The following is an 18,493-nucleotide window of genomic DNA, read 5'->3' on the forward strand; positions in this document are numbered from 1 at the left end:
AACTGTATTTGCATATGGGTGATATCTTAAAAACCATTTCAAGATTTAATCTGAAAGAGCAGGGACAACAAGTGAAGAGGCAAACTAGGATTTATAAAAATAAAGATTTACTGTGGGGCTTTGTGAAAATAACGTGAAGAGCCTCTTACTGATTTTTAATGGACTTTGGATCTGGCCCATGGTTCAATATACAACCTTTTCTGGAAAAGTCATTTATATCTCTATCGTCTCTTCCAAGTCCTTCCATGAAGACCCAGGTGATAGAGTTACTTCTCCTGCTCTCTAAGTCCATTAAAAATCCTTATTAATTCATCATTGTCATTCTCCTTTTAAAGACAATGAATCTGAATCAGCAGAATGAAAGTACTGAGGTATTCATTTTTCCATTTCTGTTCAACTATTTGCTGTTATTCAGCATCCCTGAGCCCTGTCTGCTTTTCCAGTCTGTGTCATTCTAGACAGACTATAAGTATTTGAATGCAAAGATGTTTTAGTGGCATCCAAAAAGCATCAGTCACTTTTGAGTCTGCAGAAAGTCTAACTCATTGCCAGGCCAGATGAGCTATTTATGGGAATCATCTATATTTTGGCTGTCTAGCTTAATTGATTGACTGCCCTTTGCAGGGCCATCAGTGCTTAAGATAACATTATTTCCCATGTCATTGCCATTGTTACTGTCCTTGTCACACTTAAGAGCCCTAATCATAAATCCCTACCTCCTTGGATAAAAAAAACACAAAACAAATCTGTCCCTGCCCTGAAGCACTTACTTTGCTAGTAAATCTCCATTTAACCTTTGGTTGCAGTTACTCTCTTAGCTTTAGTGGGAAAGACATGATATTCCCCTTTGTTTTGAAAGCCAAGCATGTCTTAATGGACAGCTGCTCCGGCACCTTTTAAATCTCATTCTGCTTCAGAACCACAGCACAGGGAGTGTGTGGTGAGAGAGCACTGGATGAGCCTTAGCCACATAAGTGTTTAGTCCGTTTGGGAGCTAGAGTGCTGGGACCCTGTGTAGCATGCATCGGCAGCCTGAATAAAAAACCTCTTTTTTATATTCATTAATTTTTCCTCCTGGTTCTTCTGTGTCATGAGGGATCCTTTGTGCTGGAGACACATGAGCAAAGCAAGGAGCTGAACAGTAATTGAGGCAGTGCTTACATGTTCCATGAAGCAAGGAACAACTCTCTTGACTGATGCTTGGCTCTCGCTCTGGCCATGCAAGCAATGAATAAAGGGGGAAAAAATTAACAGAGCTGGACTGAAGAGTCCAAGTAACTGGACACGTGGGTGTTGAGGACTGGGCTGTCCTGAAGGAAGAAGACAGACTGAAAGGGGAATGGTCACCAGCACAGGACAGCTCTCTCCCCATACTTGCAAAGGAAGTATTTCAGGGGTTTCAAGACTTGGGTACAGCACACCAAGCACTCCTGTCAGGATGCATTTTTTTTACTTGCTTGACAAACACAGAATTAATCTCTTTCTTTAGCTGATGAAATATAACCTCCTCGTATTCCCCGAGGCTTTGTTTGCATAGAACATTTCATTAAAGAAAAAAGCTTTTCTCTTGGGTTATTTTCTTAATTTACAGACATTGCATTGAGAGATCCTAGACACAAGCATAATAATGTTATATTAACCCAGGAATTTGTTATCTGGCTTTAGATGCATCTGAAGTAGAAGAGAGATACAAATATGACTTGATTCTGATTAATGTTCCTACAATTAAGATTTTATCAACCCACCAGCCTTGCCTTTCCTGGCCTCAATTATAGTGCTTCTGATCAGAGTAGGTGTCTCAATTATTCGGTCCCTAGCTGCTTTTCTTTTCTTTTTTCCCCCAACCTCTTCAGTTAAATAATTCCAGGAATAGAGGACAATCAGTTTTTAAAATTGAATTCTTGCAATCTTGGTGTAGGAGTCATTTGCTCATTAGGGACGAGGTTTTCTTCCTTGCAAAGGAAACAACAATTTGTTTGAGCCGGTGCAATGATGAAATAAAGCAGCGGGGCATACCTTTTTGGCAGACATACCACAAATTAACCTCACACCCTACTGGAGTGCCACATCCATCCCCTTCCCCTGCCCAATCTGCTGCTCTGCTTTCTGCTCTCTGCCCCATCTGCTGCTGCATTGCCTGCTCCCATTCCCAATCCGCTGATTGCCACACACACAGACTGCCCAGGCCACTTGTGGCTGTTATGTCCAGTAACATTAGACTGGACCTTGTACCAGGTATTAATTGCAAGACGAGGACAGTTACTCCTTAACCAGTAACAAATTTATTAAGCCTTTAGCAGTGACAATTCTATTACTGTGGTTAGTCAAAAAGCAATATAACATGCTCAACCCCCCAAAGTACAATGAACTTGACAACACTGGGTGATCAGTCCATAAAGTCTTGTTTGGATGCTCCCAGCTCCTACATCTGGGGTCTGCAAAGGGGAGAATTCTGGGATCTCTGTCAGAGTCTCTTTGGGAGGGGCTCCAAAGTGCCAGCTTGTTTTCTACTTATATACTGCATTTCTTATCATATAATTAGCTTAAGCCATTCCCTGCAATGCATACTGATAAGCCTATTTCTGCTTACCATATATGATTAATCTTAAGTAAATGTCCCAATTTTAGATAGTTATTTCATACTTAGGTGGGGGTCAGTTTCACTGCTGATTTGTTCCTCTTTTTCCCAAGCCAAATGTCCTTATTCTGGTTGTCTCCCTTGTTGTCTGACTTTGGTCATCCAGACAAAATATGTTCAGACTTTTTCTCCACCAAGACCAGGTTCTGGTCAAAGTGACCCTCGTGTCATCTCTTGTTGCTGAGTTGCAGCTTTGCAGCTCAGTTGAAACCAAGGTTAAATTGGCCAGCTCAAAGACTCATGCTAAACAATGTTAAGAGAAGGAAAACCCAGGCCCACAGGCCTCTGGGTCCCAACATGGCACATGTCCCATGGGTTGGCCACCACTGAAATAAAGCATGAAATCCAGGCCTCCTTTTCCACGCAGTTGTCCCAAAAATTCCATCCAGTGAAATAGGTTTGATTTGAGTGATACCATCAGAACAGGGCAATAATCCTTAGCAAAGCCTGCAGTGATTAGTTATCATTCCAAAATGTCAGCTCTGACTATACCCATTGGTTTGTCCAGTGTCAAAATCTTTTGGGACTTGAGAGCTCTAGGTTCAGTTTCTCTTGCTTTGCTACAGATTCCCTGTGTGGCCATGGGTAAGCCACTTAATCCACTTGTGTCATGGTGCCAGGTTGGCCAAGGAATCCCTTCATAAACTGTCTTGTTTTATGCTAGAGTTTTGTAATGAGGAGCACAGGACAAGAGAGTACCAAGCCCCCGATTTGAGCATTGACATTGAATATAAAAGGAAAATAAGTCTGGGCTCCTAAGGGATCATAATTTCATTGAAGCTGACTGAAGCACCAGTAATTCCTCCAGCTGGGGTGACATATCTGAGGAAACTTCAGCTCTTGCCACTTCTGGACTGTGGCTACTAGAGATATGGAAAAGCTATGACTACCAGTGGGAGAACCAGAAGTCGTCATGGAAATGCTTGAGCTTGGCCATCAAGCTGAACTTCTGTGTTGACTAGCCTATGTGCAGGGTTTAGAAGAGGATGGTTTTTCTGGGGGAAGGTAATAGGATGCTGGGGAGAGAAGAACAGATGTAAGAAAGACAGTGGATAGGCTGAACTTAAACCTAAGAGACTGGTCTGACTAGCTTTGCTCACAATAAAGCAATGATGAATCAAAGCTTGGTGTACAGGAGTCTCAAAAGTGCAGTTGACCTCAAGATGAAATATGGCTCAGGCAGTACTCAGTCCCAGACTGGGAGGGATTCTCGCTGATCTCTTGGATGAGCACAGTATATAGCTCCATTGCAATGATTCATGCCTTAACACAGGTCCAGCTGCATCTATATTTATGGTCCCTAAGAACTACTATTTTTGACATTCTGCTTTGTAAAAGCTCTGACTCTTGCCAGGGACTCTAGCAACAGAGAGAGCTTCCTGAGTCTGAATGGCCTAGAGCAGAGATGTGCCTGCTGCACTAGCCAGGAGAGCTAATCACACTGCAGCTATGTTGGAGCAGAGTCAGCTGGGAGCAGAATTGGTACTACAAAAGGCTTTAAATCACTGTATTTGATTTTCAAGTTGTAGCAATAAAGAAGAGGTGGTGAAAAATATAGCAGGCCCCTTTGTGAAAGGAGGATTTGTTTTATTACCCAACAAGTCATCTCCTTGAAAGGATTCTCCATTAATTCTTCCCTGCCAAAGTTCCCCTTTCATAGTAGAAACTCCGTCTGCTCTTTGCCTGGGTGATGGTCAAATTTGCTAAAAAGGGTCCCCCTGATCAAGGGGCTTTTGGATTCTGCTCTCAGCCCTGCCACTGACTTTAAGTGTGTCACAGGAGGAGCAGTACCCTTTAGTCAAGGTAATTCCCTTGGGGAATAAGACGCAAGGGGAAGAACAAAGGCTTTCTTTTTTTGCAAATGAATGTTTCCATAATATGCACCATGCACCGGGTGTAGATATACAACTTGGATTCTGGGTTTCCTTCTTGTTGTGAGGATTTGACACTATGTAAGTGTGACTGGGGTGCTCCATTTCTGTCCTACTTTGTACTGGGAGTACTGGGCTCTGTGAGGAAATGGAAACAAATTGTCTCTTGTACCAAAGAGTGCTTCACCTATAGAATCATGGGGTTGGAAAGGACCACAGGGTCCCTCTAGTCCAACCTCTTGCAGAAATTTGCTGTTCCTAAACCATGCCAAATGGAGGCCTGTCCAACCTTTTGTGGAAAACCCCAATGAAAGAGATTTCATGTCTACCCTAGGCAGCTTGTTCCACTGCCCTGTGGTTTTTACAGGTTTCCTGGAATTTGATCTAAATCTGCTTTGCTGTAGTTTAAGCCCAGGGTCATGTGCCCTGCCCCCTGTGTCAAGGGAGAACAATTTTTCCTTTCGGTATGGGAGCCTTCCAACTATTTGAAAAACCATCATGCCCACTTAATATCATTTTTCCAAGCTAAACATTGCTAGTTCTTTTAATCCAGGATAGGGCTTTCAGCCAAAGACTGCTACAGGTCTAAGTGCTAGTAGTTGGGCTGCTCACCTTGCTTAACACAGCATAACAGGGACAATATTCAGGTCATAATAAGAGAACAGGATAAATTCCCTGAATTTGCTGGTTCCTGGGACAAGGAATCAATTCTACATTGGTCTCACAGTAGGGAGTCCCAGAATAACTCCTAGCTGTGGCTATGACAGTGACCCCTCCCAAACACCTCTTGCCACTCATGAGAAACCCTTTAGCTACCTTCACTTGAGACATAAGGACTCCTCAGAGTCCTCCAGCTCTTGCTTGTGAGCCTTTCAGAGGCATTCAAAAGTTTCTAAAAAAATGCTTTCCAAGTATAAAAGCAGAACAAAAAGTATTCTCAACAGAACTTTTCATCTCCTAAGCTCTTCTCTCTTCTAATAGCTTTGTTTGTGCAGGTCCCTCCAGGCAGGGGGTGGGAGACAACAGCAGCCCTGCATACTCTTAAAGCCATATGCATTTGGAGAAGCTCCATTATGTGGGTATTAATTGTTCAGAGTCCAGAGCTGAAAGGAATCAAGGACTGAAACGCATCGTATACTGGGCTGTTCTGTGAAAATAACAACAACAACGAGGCTAATTTGGAATAATTTTCCCCGCTCTAGAAATTAGCAAGGCTAAAAATAAGCCTCTCTGCTGTCTGCCTAGATACCTCTCTCCCATGCAGTGCCATAGGCTTTCTGCAGTTACTGGGGCAAGGAGTTACAGGAACAAAGAAATTCCTGCACATGGATGCAGTTGTCTTGTGTTTCAAAACTGTTCATTCTGCATCAATTTTGTGTTTCTGAGCTGTAAGTGTAGAGAGGCTTTGAATGCACAGACCATCTATTCTAGTGAGAAATGCCACTAGCGAAAAATAGGCCATCTATTCTAGGGAGGGCCGCTTTGGTTGTTCTTTCTAAAATGTTTGCAGGGGAAATGGTACTACTTGCAGCTGTTAACGATGAGGTGACCCAAGAGGGACAGGTCTCACATCTCTGGTGATTGAGTAGCCTATAAAGTCATGGCATTAGTATTCCAGAGTGAATTAATGCAGAACCAAGGCTTTGTGCACCAGACAACAGAAATCCATTTACAGGGTCAATTATAGCAGAGAAAGCAGCTGCCAAAGAAAGACAGTGTAAGTATCAATAATAATCTCTCACCTTGAGGAACTAAGCTAAGCATTGATGTATTTCTGAAGAGAAAACCCAAGGAGGAACCCACTTAAATATTAATCCTATTCTGATATCCATAGTTCAGTAAATGTAAAAGGATGTTAGGAGTAGCCTGCTGCTGTTTTATATTTTAACTTTTGGGCCTTTTTGTAGAGTGTGCAGCCATCTTCTTCCTTTTGTGCTCATTTAATATCTCAGATGCCTTATGGAATAAGTGCAATTGAATATAACAAAATTCAGATGTAACATAAACCTTCTTTACTCAAAATGGAAGAACACATCCTCAGCTGGTGCAGAAATGTCTGATTTATAGCAGCTGAAAATCTTGTCCTGAATCTCTAGCCTTTTTTTTTTAAATCCTCAGGGTTTTAAAGCCAAACACTTGATCTTTCCTTCCCTGTGTTTGTTGTGTAAAACTAATCTTTATGCTTTCACATGCACTGAGCCATGTTGCTATTCATCAGTTTGGCTATTAGTTCAGACCTGAGGTAATAGCAATTTAACATTTTCATTTTTCCTACAATCTCTGGTGGACAGATTATTTATGATGATTGTCAAGAAACACTTGAACACCATGTTAGGCATAAAACATTTTTAAATTTCATTTCCTATCTCCTGGTGCCTCTTTACTTCCCTGGTCACATGAGGGTGGCCAGGTCTGGGGTCAAGAGGCTGAGCGGGGTCAGGAGGAATAAGGAGAATCCAGGTATGGGCTGCTTCTTCCAGGTCAGAGGTTTATACAGCGGGGAATGAAGGGTCGGTTGACCCTGGCTGGACACTCCAGTTGCAGGGAGTGAGTGGGTGGCTAGACCCACATGGAGGTTTCTGGCCAGCTTTGCTCAGGCTGGATGGTCAGCTGGAAAGGTAGCAGACTGAAGTGAGGGGCTGGGGCTCTGGATTTGAGGCCATGACTTGATACCTTGATGCTCCCTGGTCCCCATTCTGATGGAAGTGTGATGCACCGCTCATTTTTTCTGTGATACAGAGAGTCCCCTTTAGTTTGTGTCTTCAGAATTACGTTGTCTTTGGTGTTTGTTCCTCTTCCTGCCTTTAAGATTTTTATGCAATTTATAATTCAGCTTCTCTTCCCTCTTCTTTTGCCTTTTGAGGCCGGGTGAAATGAATTGTACCTATTTCACTAAAGGCTCAGGCCTAAACATATTTCACTTGGTCCAATAGAAAGCTTTGCAAGTAATGCTTTGAACAGATAAATACCTGTTCCAAACCAGACAGGTGAGGCAGAGGAGTTCTTTGTCAACCACAGTAAACTTTTCTTCCACTATGTTTTTAATTTAATATAATTTTGGTCTGCAAAGCACTGGTCTTGGCTCTTTATCTCCTGTCTCCGGACCCTGAATGCTGTTTTTATTCTGTCCTGGGGTTTCAACTGAGACAACTAACCCCTCTTTCTTCAAGTAATCAGCCATGGTCTCCAAAACAGAGCTCAAATGTCCCCCAAAGTAAATGTAAAACCAAAGAAGTGATAGCTGATGTTGTGGAGGAGGCAAAGATAAAGGGAAAAGCCCGAAGAATACTTGACTTGGGAAAAATCAACTCCTCCTTGTGGGCAGGGTTGGCCGCCTTTCACTAACAGGTGGCTGAATGAACATGGTGGCTGGAGGCAGCAATTGTTAAATATTCTAGCACTAGATGACACATTCTCATAGAAAACTTAGTGGGATATATACGTTTCCATGACAATATCAGTTTTGCCGTACTGGGTAGACCAGATAATAAAATTTTCTTTGAGGGCTCAATCTGATTCACCAGGTGTAGGTTGCTGACCACTGGAAATAGCTATATTCCTCTCTCCCAGGCCCTGGAGTAGAACGGGGGTCTGAAATCATACCTTCCAACGGTCTTTCCTCCCTAGGGGTTTTGGCTGGTGCATCTATCTAGCTACTCTTCTCACCAATTTTTCCTTACTTCTCCCAATCCCTGGGAGGCCTGCCCCTCCTAACCCCGTCCTAACTGCCCTACAGGGTTTGACAGCACCTTGTGGAGCTGTGACCAGACGGACTCCCTTGTATTTGAAGTCCTGCAAAGGCAGGAAAGGGGCAACAAGTCTTTAGTGAGTGAACGAGCCAGAGACCAGGCAGAACAAGGGAGCAGAGGCTGGGAAAGAAGCCTTGTTGTTTTGTTGCTATTGCCTAGTTTGCCGTTCTTGTGGGACTCGTTTACAGTAATTCACTATGGAAAAAACATGAGGCATTTGGAAGTGATCTGATAAAGGCCATTTTAAAGTTTCTGCAGGGTAATAATTACCTTGTCTCTCAAGATGCCTTTGAAGATTAACATTTACAGGCTAATAATGCAGGGCGGAGATTTTAATCTCTGTTTAATTTGTCCAAACACTCTTTCTAGATTAATGTATCCCTATGTGCCTCTAATGCATGGAGAAGATGCACAAATGCAAGCATCTGTCTTCTCAGGTGGATGAGGTCCCCCTCTTTTGGTAGAAGATCATGGGGTTTTCTTTCTGTTCACATCCTATCCAGCCTCAGCATGGTTCTCTAGGAGTGCCTTCCTCCAACACTATTCATTTCTCATAGTGATGAGATAATATCAGGAATGCACATTACTGATACAATCTCCACTTCCATGGGGTGTTTAAATGGTGTCAGCCATCAGAGCATGGCACTGATTTTCATTTGCATTATTTTATACTAATTACAATTATTTACAGGAAGAAACAGAATGCTGTTAATCTTCAAGGAAATGTCAGCATTGTAAGCACAGAGACTACTTGATACTTTTCCAATTTCAAGTCAAGAATTTTGGAGGGACAAACCTAAAACTAAGTTTGCTTGAAAACCACAACAAAGAAGGGGCAATCTCAAGTTATGGATGGCTGCCATAGTGAAATAAAACACTACTCCTCATTGACCTTCTGGAATAGTTTTAACTTAAAGGTCTTCAGGCATTCTCCATGTGAGGTTATGTTTCTTATTTTATGGACAGGGAAACTTCACAGGATTTTACACTTTGCCTAAGGTTACATAGCCCAGCCGGTTTGTGGAAGAGTGGGAACTAGAGCAGTCACATTTCAGTTATTGACTTTAGCGTCTAACTAGTATGCCATCTGCTTCCCGGGTGGGAACAGCCAAGAAGACCAGCAATCAATGAACATCCACACGCAGCCATCTTGTAATAGGGTTGGGACTTACAATTGGCAATGAGCACAACATTATCTCTTATTAAGCTGATAAAAGGGAAACAGCTGCAGTGAATACTTGGTGAAGGAACCAGTGTGAAGTATTCAGCCAGTGTCGCTTCCATCAGTCTCTGGCTCCGAGTGGGTTTGGGACTTTCATCAGTTATTTCACAGACATGCATGACCAGCACCTAACCGGCTAGGATCCTACCACAGAAATGACTGGCATCCATCTTGGTTGAGCCAGACAGCTGTTTTATTGAGACAAGCTAGTTTAATGTTACAACTCTGAATTCAGACTGTGGGCTTTCTACCTAGGGGTGCCTGACATTTCATCCAAAATGTCAATCAAAATGGAGTTGGAAAAAGCCTCAGGTTAAAAGGAAAGAAAAAGCAGCAATTACTGGAATTGCATCTAGTTTGATGCACGCTCTTTTTGTTTCTTTCGTTTGCATTTAAGCCCATCAGCAATAACTTTAAAAGGCAGTAATGAGGGAAAGAAAGAAACAGGCTGCTTTTTTTTCTCTCTGAGTAGCTCCTTTTTGAATGATTAAATGGAATCCAATGGATACCGACTTTTTTCAACATGACCAAATTGGAGGGATTTAGCAATAACAAAAACAGATAAAGCCTCCCAGCTTGAATTTCTTTTGAGGGCAACTTTTAATTTTACCTCCCTGGAAACAAGTGAGTCTTGTGTCTATAGGACCCAACATGTTAGGGGTACCAGGGCAATTTTTTAAAATTGCTACTTTCCCTGTGGCTTTGAAACACAACAGCAGCAAGATGAGTTCTGGTTCTCTGAGAGCCAGATACAACTACCCTATTCCGGTTCTCCGACAGCCAGATACTTTAGGTGCGCCATGGCTGCATTTTTGGCTCTGCTGCTGATTTGCTATCTGTGGTAGACATGGATTTCCTACTTGTGTCTAGAGGAGAAATCCTAAATCAGAAGCATGTTGTGCTTGGAAATGAGACCAACAAAATTAAGACATACCACCCCTCCCCTCCAACTCAAGACTCTGGAGGAAGCTTAGTTATGATGTGTTATGCTCCTGTCTAATTACAGCACTCTATCCCTCATCCACCCTAGCTGATGTTTCTTCCCATTCACAGTCAGCATGTGGCTCATCCCTAAGACAAGCTGGCAAAGCAACATCTCCTTCTGGGCAGCTCTGTTTCAGGTACCCTGCCTGCCTTCTCCTTTAGCTGCATTCTTTTTCCTATTATTTTTTTCTTGGTATAAAACCTGGACTCAGACCACTGCCGCCTAGGTAGGAACCTTGAGGAGTATCGGTTAGCACAGCCCTGCCGGAAAGATCTTTGCTCGACTTATTCCTAAGCATGGCTCCCAGTGACATCACAGCGAGCTCAGTCTGAATAAGGAGACAGGATTATATCACAACCTTCAATGTCTGCCCTGGAAAATTAGCATCTTCCAGGCAACTATACGTTAAAACAGGTCTGTCCAACTTGTGAGCAGTGGGGGCTGCCTGCCATACTGGTCCACCCCCAGGGATGGGGACAGGAAGTGAAAGCTGGAAGAGGGACCCTGGTTATGACAGCGAGAGCAGGAATGATGGGGAGAGCAGACCCAGGGCAAGAGTGTATGGACTACAATTTTAACCCCTCATAGTCCACCAGTTGGACAGCCCTGCATTAGAGGATGGTGTACGATTTCTGTACACCACAGAAAGGGGCTATATAAACTGGAATCCTTAGTTTCCCTTAGTTAGTGGTGGCCTTGCATAGTGACCTATGCCAGCCTGCTGTGCTTATAACTATAGTGTGTCAGATGGACATGAGGAATCACAATTGGCTGTAGCCACAAAAGAGCTACTCCCCCTACAAGGAATTGCCTCATGCCTGTGAATTCCAGAGGCAGGGGGAATTGTAACCAGGTGTCTTCCAGTTTCCACCAAATATTTGATGTATGGGGTCTGGGACATGCCAAAATGCAAATGGAGCCTTCTCTCCATCAGTACTTGTTCATTCAGCTGGCAAGTATTAGAACAGATTAAACAGGCTAGGCTTTCCTATCTAAATACTGACACTGAGCCCAGGGACAGTAATGCTGACAGGATGAGGCTGGGAGTGGAGAGGGCCAGAAGCCAACAACTCTGGAGCAAAAGCTCCAGGTGGAGTCTGGAACAACGAGCCAGCAGGTAGGAATTGGGAATGGGGAACCTAGGATTTACGAAAGGAACCAGGAACATGGAATCAGAAACTCTGGGTTAACGAGACGGGCATCTGTTCTGTTGAATAGCCCACTGGGCACTGCAAGAGCAGCTGCTTATAAGCAGGCAGCCATGCCCATGCAGACAACTAGGGCCAGCTGGAAGTAAGCCACTGGCAGCTAGACACAACCAGGGCCAACTTAGGGCCAATTGGCCTGTCTGCTGCCCTGACTTGTGACAATATCTAAATTAAAGACATTTTGAATAACAGTGAAACATGATCTAATCTGTTTACAGAAAATATTGTCAACAGAGAAAAGGCAAATTCATTATTATTTGACAAAATATTTCCCTTGCTCTAATATGTGCATAGGAACAGATGCATTGCCAAACCCAACTAGACCCAAGGGACCATTTGGCACTCCACCAGTGTCCACTTGCAGCTGATTCCAAGAAACACGTGAGAAACATTCAGTGGGCAATTATAGAATAATCTGTAAACAGAGAGATTTTTTTCACAACTCTTTATAACTTAACGAGTGGCTTATGCCTTGATGCACGAGCCTTTATAATAAAGATTTAAAGGCCTAGAGTGTTGGCATGGTTATAAATTCTCATAATCCATATAAATGTTCCACTTTTTTAATCCTGACAAGCTCTTGGCTGCAGTAATTTCTTGTGTCAATGAGTTCCACAGGCTACTTATACATGTTTAAAAGACATAAGGAGAAAGGGTTTGGCATTTAAGGTAGATAAGTGTGGAAAGAATATTTCTATATTTTCCCATGTGCAAAGAACAAAGTGTGCACACTCCGTCTGGGTTACTTTCACTTGAGAATAAAGGAAAACTTTCATGTCTCCAGGAGGGAGAATCTGAGTACATCTCTCGCTCCCCAAATCTACCATATTGAATCCCCTCACACTCTTGCACGCTGGCGCACAGAAGCAGTCACAGACTTACGTTTTTTGCATCAGGATGTAAGAAATAATGCAAAAAAAGCTGCAGACTTTATTGCTTAAAGCAAGACCTCTTGCAAATTTAACATCTCTAATGTGCAGAAGCTCACAATGTACTACTTAGCAGCGGCTAGGTTCCCCCCCACAAGAGTTGGAAAAACCCTCGGTGCCCAAAGCAGGGTACACAGCCAGGAGGGGAGGTCTCGGAGTGACACAGACAATGCTGGTGGGGCCGCTGATTGAGCAAAGGGCTCTGAGGCCCGGTCGATGGCTCTTCGAAGAAAACTGTAAGTTGCTGGTAGAGTTGGGTCCTGCAGGGGAGGCATTCTGGAAATAAGGTAACTCCCCCCCTCCCAGCATGAGGGAGGCCCTGGGTGGAAGTTTCTCTCCCAGCTAGACCCAAAGAAGGGGAAGCGCCCCTTACTAGCTGGGATCCAGGGGTAAACGCACCTTATCGTGTAAAATGGCACCTCATATTTTGTATAATTGTTATTGTAATTATGAATATGTTGTACAAAATGTTATGGAATTGGGTTAGTTTGGTATAATGGGTTTTTGGTTTATTGTATTGTAAATATTTATCTGTATGCCTTTGGTGTTAAAAGATATTGCTAAGGGTATTTTTGAAAAGTTTTCTTTTGCTACCTATTAGTATATTTATCTCTCTCTATATATATTGAATAAGAAGTAATACGTATGTTATAATTCAATAAACTAAATAGTTAAAAGCATTGGCATGGAGTTGACTCTATAGAGAAAAGAGAGACCCACGCTCAAATCACCAGTGTCCCTCTCACAGCACTGTCACCTGCCTCATCTGTCCCTTCCAACTGAGAACGGGGCACACCCTTGGGTGTTCCTGGGTTACAATGCACATTCTGCAAATAGCAAATGCTGATCTGAGCTGGATTGACCCAGCGACCTAAACATTGAAGTGTCTGTAGCGGGCGTGTCTACACATTCATTAATGTGCTATGGTAATGTGTATTAAATTTAGTACCTCCATTGTGAGGTATTAAAAAAGGTACGTTAGCTTCTTTTAATGCTCATTAGCAAAAGTCCACAGTTTTTTGTGAGATGTTGTAATGTATATTAAAATAGACTAGTGCACATAAAGTACATGTGTAGATGTACCCAGTGTGTCCCAGCATTTGTCTGTTCACACAGGGCAGCATCTCTAGTTGGCAGGGTTCATAACAACTTTCCTTCAGTTTATTTTAATGCCAGTCCAGTAACACCCAGCTTTATCTGCCTAATTACTTTTTGAGTCAAGGAAAACAGTAATTGTTTTTTTTATGGGTTTGAGCAAGCAATTATGTTTTCCTTTGAGCTCCCCCCCCTTCTCTCAGTGGGGATGAGACACCAGAATTCATCAGCATTGGCCCTGTTGACCTTCTGAATGATTTTGCATGGCTAGGCAAACAGGTCACTCTTTGCTACTGTGCTTCAGACCATAGAGGCAAAATCCTGCTCTGCTCATGACTTCTGGGGAAATCCCTCAAGCTCCAGACAAGCACTTCAGCTACTTTGTGCTAAACCCATATGTAGGGCTGCTTTTTGGGGTCTAATTACCATGTAATGATCCTGATTCTCCATCACCTTGCATGGCAAGTTGCCATTTACACCTGTACAATGTAGGAGCAGTAGGGAATCAGACCAGGTGTATATAATCCTATTAATGTAAAGGTAGCCAGTTAGATTCAATAAAATCACTTGTACCTGCTGAGAATCCAGCCCAAGAGTCATTTATGTAGGCAAAGGTTCTCACTGGAGTTAGCCCCACATTCAGTGTCCAATAATAAACCAACAGTTGTGAACAGGACCCTAGGCTTTGAGAGTTTACGTTTTAATAACTCATTTAGTTGGTCCAGTAAAATATTTTGCATTACTCATGACCACCGTATAATGTCAGAACATATGGTTTGGATGTAGCAGCCATTTCCAGGAGACATCAGGGCTAATCTGGTTCCGTTTGGGATTCTTCCCCTACTACTAAATCTCTTCCCCTTCATCCCTCACTTCCTTTAGGAAGATTTGAAGAGCACAAATAGGCCTTGCAGTATGACATGAAGGTCAACAGAATAGGGCCATGATTTTCAGAAGCTTGCATCAAAGTAACTATGTGGCCTGGCCTTCAGGAGATGACTTCAACAGCATCTGCTGGTTGCCTAATAGGTACTATCGACTTCAGTAGTTGTTGCTCAGCACTTTTAAAAGTCAGGCAACTTATTAGGTGGCTAAATAGGGACTTTGTAAGCCCAGGCATCTTGTTTTGAGAACCTTAGCTTTGGTCTTTAGTGACCTAAAAGTAGAAGTGAACTCTGCAGCTCAGAACTATCAAGAAATTCACGCAGCCTGGTACATTTATTCTCTAAGTTTTCCTTGGTCCCCATTTTGACCCACCTGCTTGTTTCACTCACCTCTTTGGCCTTTTCTCCTGGATTACAAATTCTTTGGAGCAGGCATGGTCATCTTGTCTGTGTTTGTATAGCATACAACACAAGGGATGAAACCCAGGATCTTTGGCATGACTACGATATAAAGTCTCATATGCATTCTTACTTTCTGTGAAAATAACCGAGTTCTCTCTCCTTATGTTTTGGTCATACCATGAGAACAGCATGTTGTACCTTTCACAGGATGCTGTGCAACTTATAACTTTCCTGGAACCTTAGAGTGTGCAATGCTAGTGGGAAAGGAGATTTTGGAGATAACGTCTTCTCTTGTTACTAGTCATAAGTGAAAACTGATTGAAAAACAAGCTCTAGAATAGGAGGGTATTTTGGCAGCAGCACAGACTGCTTGTTGCGTAAGTTTTTTCAAAATTCCATTAGTCTGTCACATAAAATCTAAAAGGTTAGAGAAACCTTGGGCTTTGCTTATTTTACTTGGTGTTAGATTTTCAGGGAGTCTCTCATGGGATTTTGGTACCAGAAGTAGCTTGAGTGTGAGACCACAGTAATTCTTTTAAAAGTGTGGGAGGAGATTCTTTCATAGGAAAAAAAAACCCACTCTGGGACATGATCCTGCCTCAGCGTGTAACTCGCACTGCTACTGGGGACATCTTGCAGCAGCGAGGAGCAGTTCATTTATGCGCATTCGTTTCTAGCACACGGTTTGAGACGCTTCACTAACTCGAGCCTTTGGGTTTGTGTTGCTGAGAAATGCATGATCTGTGGCTTTCAGAGATGATTACATTTTAAATAGTTCCTGCAAATAAATGGTTTTATTTTGTTTTTGTGTTTTAATCTTTTACAGTGGTGATAAAGTCCAAAAATCTCTGCTTGTTCTCTTACATGAGAAAAGTAGAAGGTAGGTAGATTTGCACCTTAGAGACTAACTACCTTGTGAGAAATGTAGGTCTTATCAAACATTAGGGCTGTGTGAGGCTTCGGACCACGCTTTGGATCCGGAAAAGATTCGGACGCTTCAGATGCTGAAGCAGCATGTCCGAATCGAAGCATTGGCTTCTTTAGGCTTTCCAAACTGATTCGGAAAAGCCTCGGACACTTCTGAGGGCTGTTTGCGTGGGGAAAGAGAAAGTTAGAGGAGGAAAGGGGGGAGGGGCGAGCAGGGGGGGAAGACTGACATGTCTAGGTGGCGGGGGAGAAGGATTTATCTCTGGCTGCCTTTCCAATGACAGTGTCTGGGGGGAGGGACCTAGAAACAGCATAAAAGCCTCTGTTTGCAGGCATGCTGTGTCTTTTGTAAGCTTGTTCTGTTTTGGGAACTGCATGAGAACAGTACTGTAGCAGGCAGGCAGCTTGACCTGGTTTGCGTTAGTCAGCAGTTGAACTTGCCTGCTCCCTTTTGTTGTTAGAAAGGATTGGGTAGGATTTATCTTAGCTTAGCTTAGCATCTCTAAATACTATTCAATTAATTTAATTTATATTTGCTTTTTTTTGTTGCAAACTTTGAAAAAAGAAAGCTGCGTTTTCCCTGCCAGTGTGATCCATCACTGTGCAGGGAGGCACACAGATTGCATGCATGTGTGCACACACACGCACGCGCACACACACACACACACTTATAATATACATCCATAGAAGAAGAAAAATCAGATATTCATAGGAGAAGAAGACAGGCAGCCCACATTTTTTACGTAGCTCTTAACACTTCTTGTTACTCAAGCAAACAATTAAAGTCCAGTGCACATGCGCAACAGAGGGAATAAAACACACAACACAAAAGGAGTGACACACGCACACACAGACCTTTTGCAGCACAGGAAAGTTTAATATGAAGCGTGCTGGAAAGGCAGGTGCCAGGTCTTCTGGCAGGAGAGGGAGAGGGGGTAGGGGGAGAGCTAGAGCTGCAAGCCCCCCCCCCCCGCAACATAGACGCATTCTCTTCCCAAGCAGCCATGACATCGGTGCTACCAGTGGAAGCAAGGAGGTGGGAGCAGTGCCTGCATCTGACATCCCTGCACCTGCACCACCTCCCCTCAGTCCAGAAGTAGGCACCAGCAGTGGAATCACTGTCTCCTCCGCCCCAATGTCATCTCTCAGCATGAGCCTCTCACTGCCAGAGGAGGAGCTGGAACCAGGGATGCTGAGCACGCTGGCTCAAGCAATTCTGGGGACTGAGGGGGAATCAGAGTTTGTGCTCCACACCCCTCAGATTTCTTCTAGACCACGGTCTCCTCTGGAAAGCAGCACCTCAAAGGAGGTTGAGGTTGTGGAGGCAAGTGGCTCAGCTGAGGCAGCTCCTCCTGCTGTTGAGCCTCAGCCTGCTGAGGTGTGGGATAAGGCAGGATCCTCACCCTCAACCCAGAAGCAGGTGATTAGCATAGTGTGGGAGCATTTTGAGCTGGCAGATGATCCTAGGTTTGCCATCTGCCAGCACTGCCGAAGGCACATCAGCTGCAGCAAGGATGTGAGACACTTTTCCACCATGGCGATGCTGATGCATCTGAGGAGGCAGCACCCCCTTGCCCTTCTTCCTGCTCAGCCTGGCACTAGTGTGAGTGTGCTGAAAGGGAAGTCTCCCGCTCGCTCCAAAGCCCCTTTCCCCCCAAAGCAGAGGCAGGCCATTCTGGACCAGTGGGGGAAAGGTGGATGGAAAGGGGAGCGTGTTCCCAAGGCAAGTGAGATAACCCAGAGCACTGGGGAGATGCTTACTCTGGATAGCCAGCCCTTCTCCCTAGTTGTGGCCAGGGTTCAGGCAGCTCATAGCACTTCTGGCCCCATCTTAAAAAGTGCCCGCACGTACCACCGTTAGCAGGGCGGTGGTGCCCTCCCTGTATGAGGCATGTAGGGAGTACTTGAGGGAGGAGCTGCACAAGGCAGTGCCGCAGGTAGCCTTGCACTTCACCTCCAACATCTGGAGCAGCCAGGGTGGCAATCATGCCTACCTCTCCCTCACAGGGCACTGATGTGATCAGTCAGGCCATCGGTGGGCTCTACTGCAAGCCAAGGTGCTGGATGAGTCCCACATGGCAAGGGAGATCATGGGGGCTATGAACCGCATGGTGCAGGGGTGGCTCATTGGGCAGGCCAAGTTCACCCATGGGTTCATGGTCACCAACAACGGGGCCAATATGGTGAAAGCTGTCCATGATGCCAACTTTGTTGGCATCTACTGTGTGGCACACGGGTTGCACCTCATAGTGAGGGATGCCTTGGAGGGGGAGAGGGATACCGGTGATGGTGCTGCCACCACTACTGCTACAAGCCAGCTGATTTTGAAATGCAGGTGGGGTACTTCCCCTGCAACATCAAGGTGGGCAAGATGCTGTGGGAGAAACAGGTAGAGCTCAGCATCCTGCAGCACAAAATCATGCGGAATGTGGAGACTTGGTGGAACTCCACATACTTGATGCTTGAGAGGCCGGTGGAGCAACAGAAGGCCATCCATGGGATGGCCTTGCTTGGGGAGATTGGGATCAGCAGCCCCCTGAACAGAGCTGAGTGGGGTACCATCTCCCAGATCTTGGTGGTCCT

At 44.2% G+C, this 18,493-nt stretch overlaps 1 long non-coding RNA gene across 1 annotated transcript in view; it reads left to right on the forward strand.

Moving 5' to 3' along the window:
* Nucleotides 1–18,493, forward strand: part of LOC109287537 — a 30,701-nt gene that overhangs the window by 8,095 nt on the left and 4,113 nt on the right. Inside the window, exon 2 of the long non-coding RNA XR_002094888.1 lies at nt 8,950–9,194. This is a non-coding gene — a long non-coding RNA (uncharacterized LOC109287537). The remainder of the gene's footprint in view (nt 1–8,949; nt 9,195–18,493) is intronic.

This window comes from Gavialis gangeticus, unplaced genomic scaffold, assembly GCF_001723915.1.
Source record: "Gavialis gangeticus isolate Ggan-Ray unplaced genomic scaffold, GavGan_comp1, whole genome shotgun sequence".
NCBI classification, from domain to species: domain Eukaryota; kingdom Metazoa; phylum Chordata; order Crocodylia; family Gavialidae; genus Gavialis; species Gavialis gangeticus.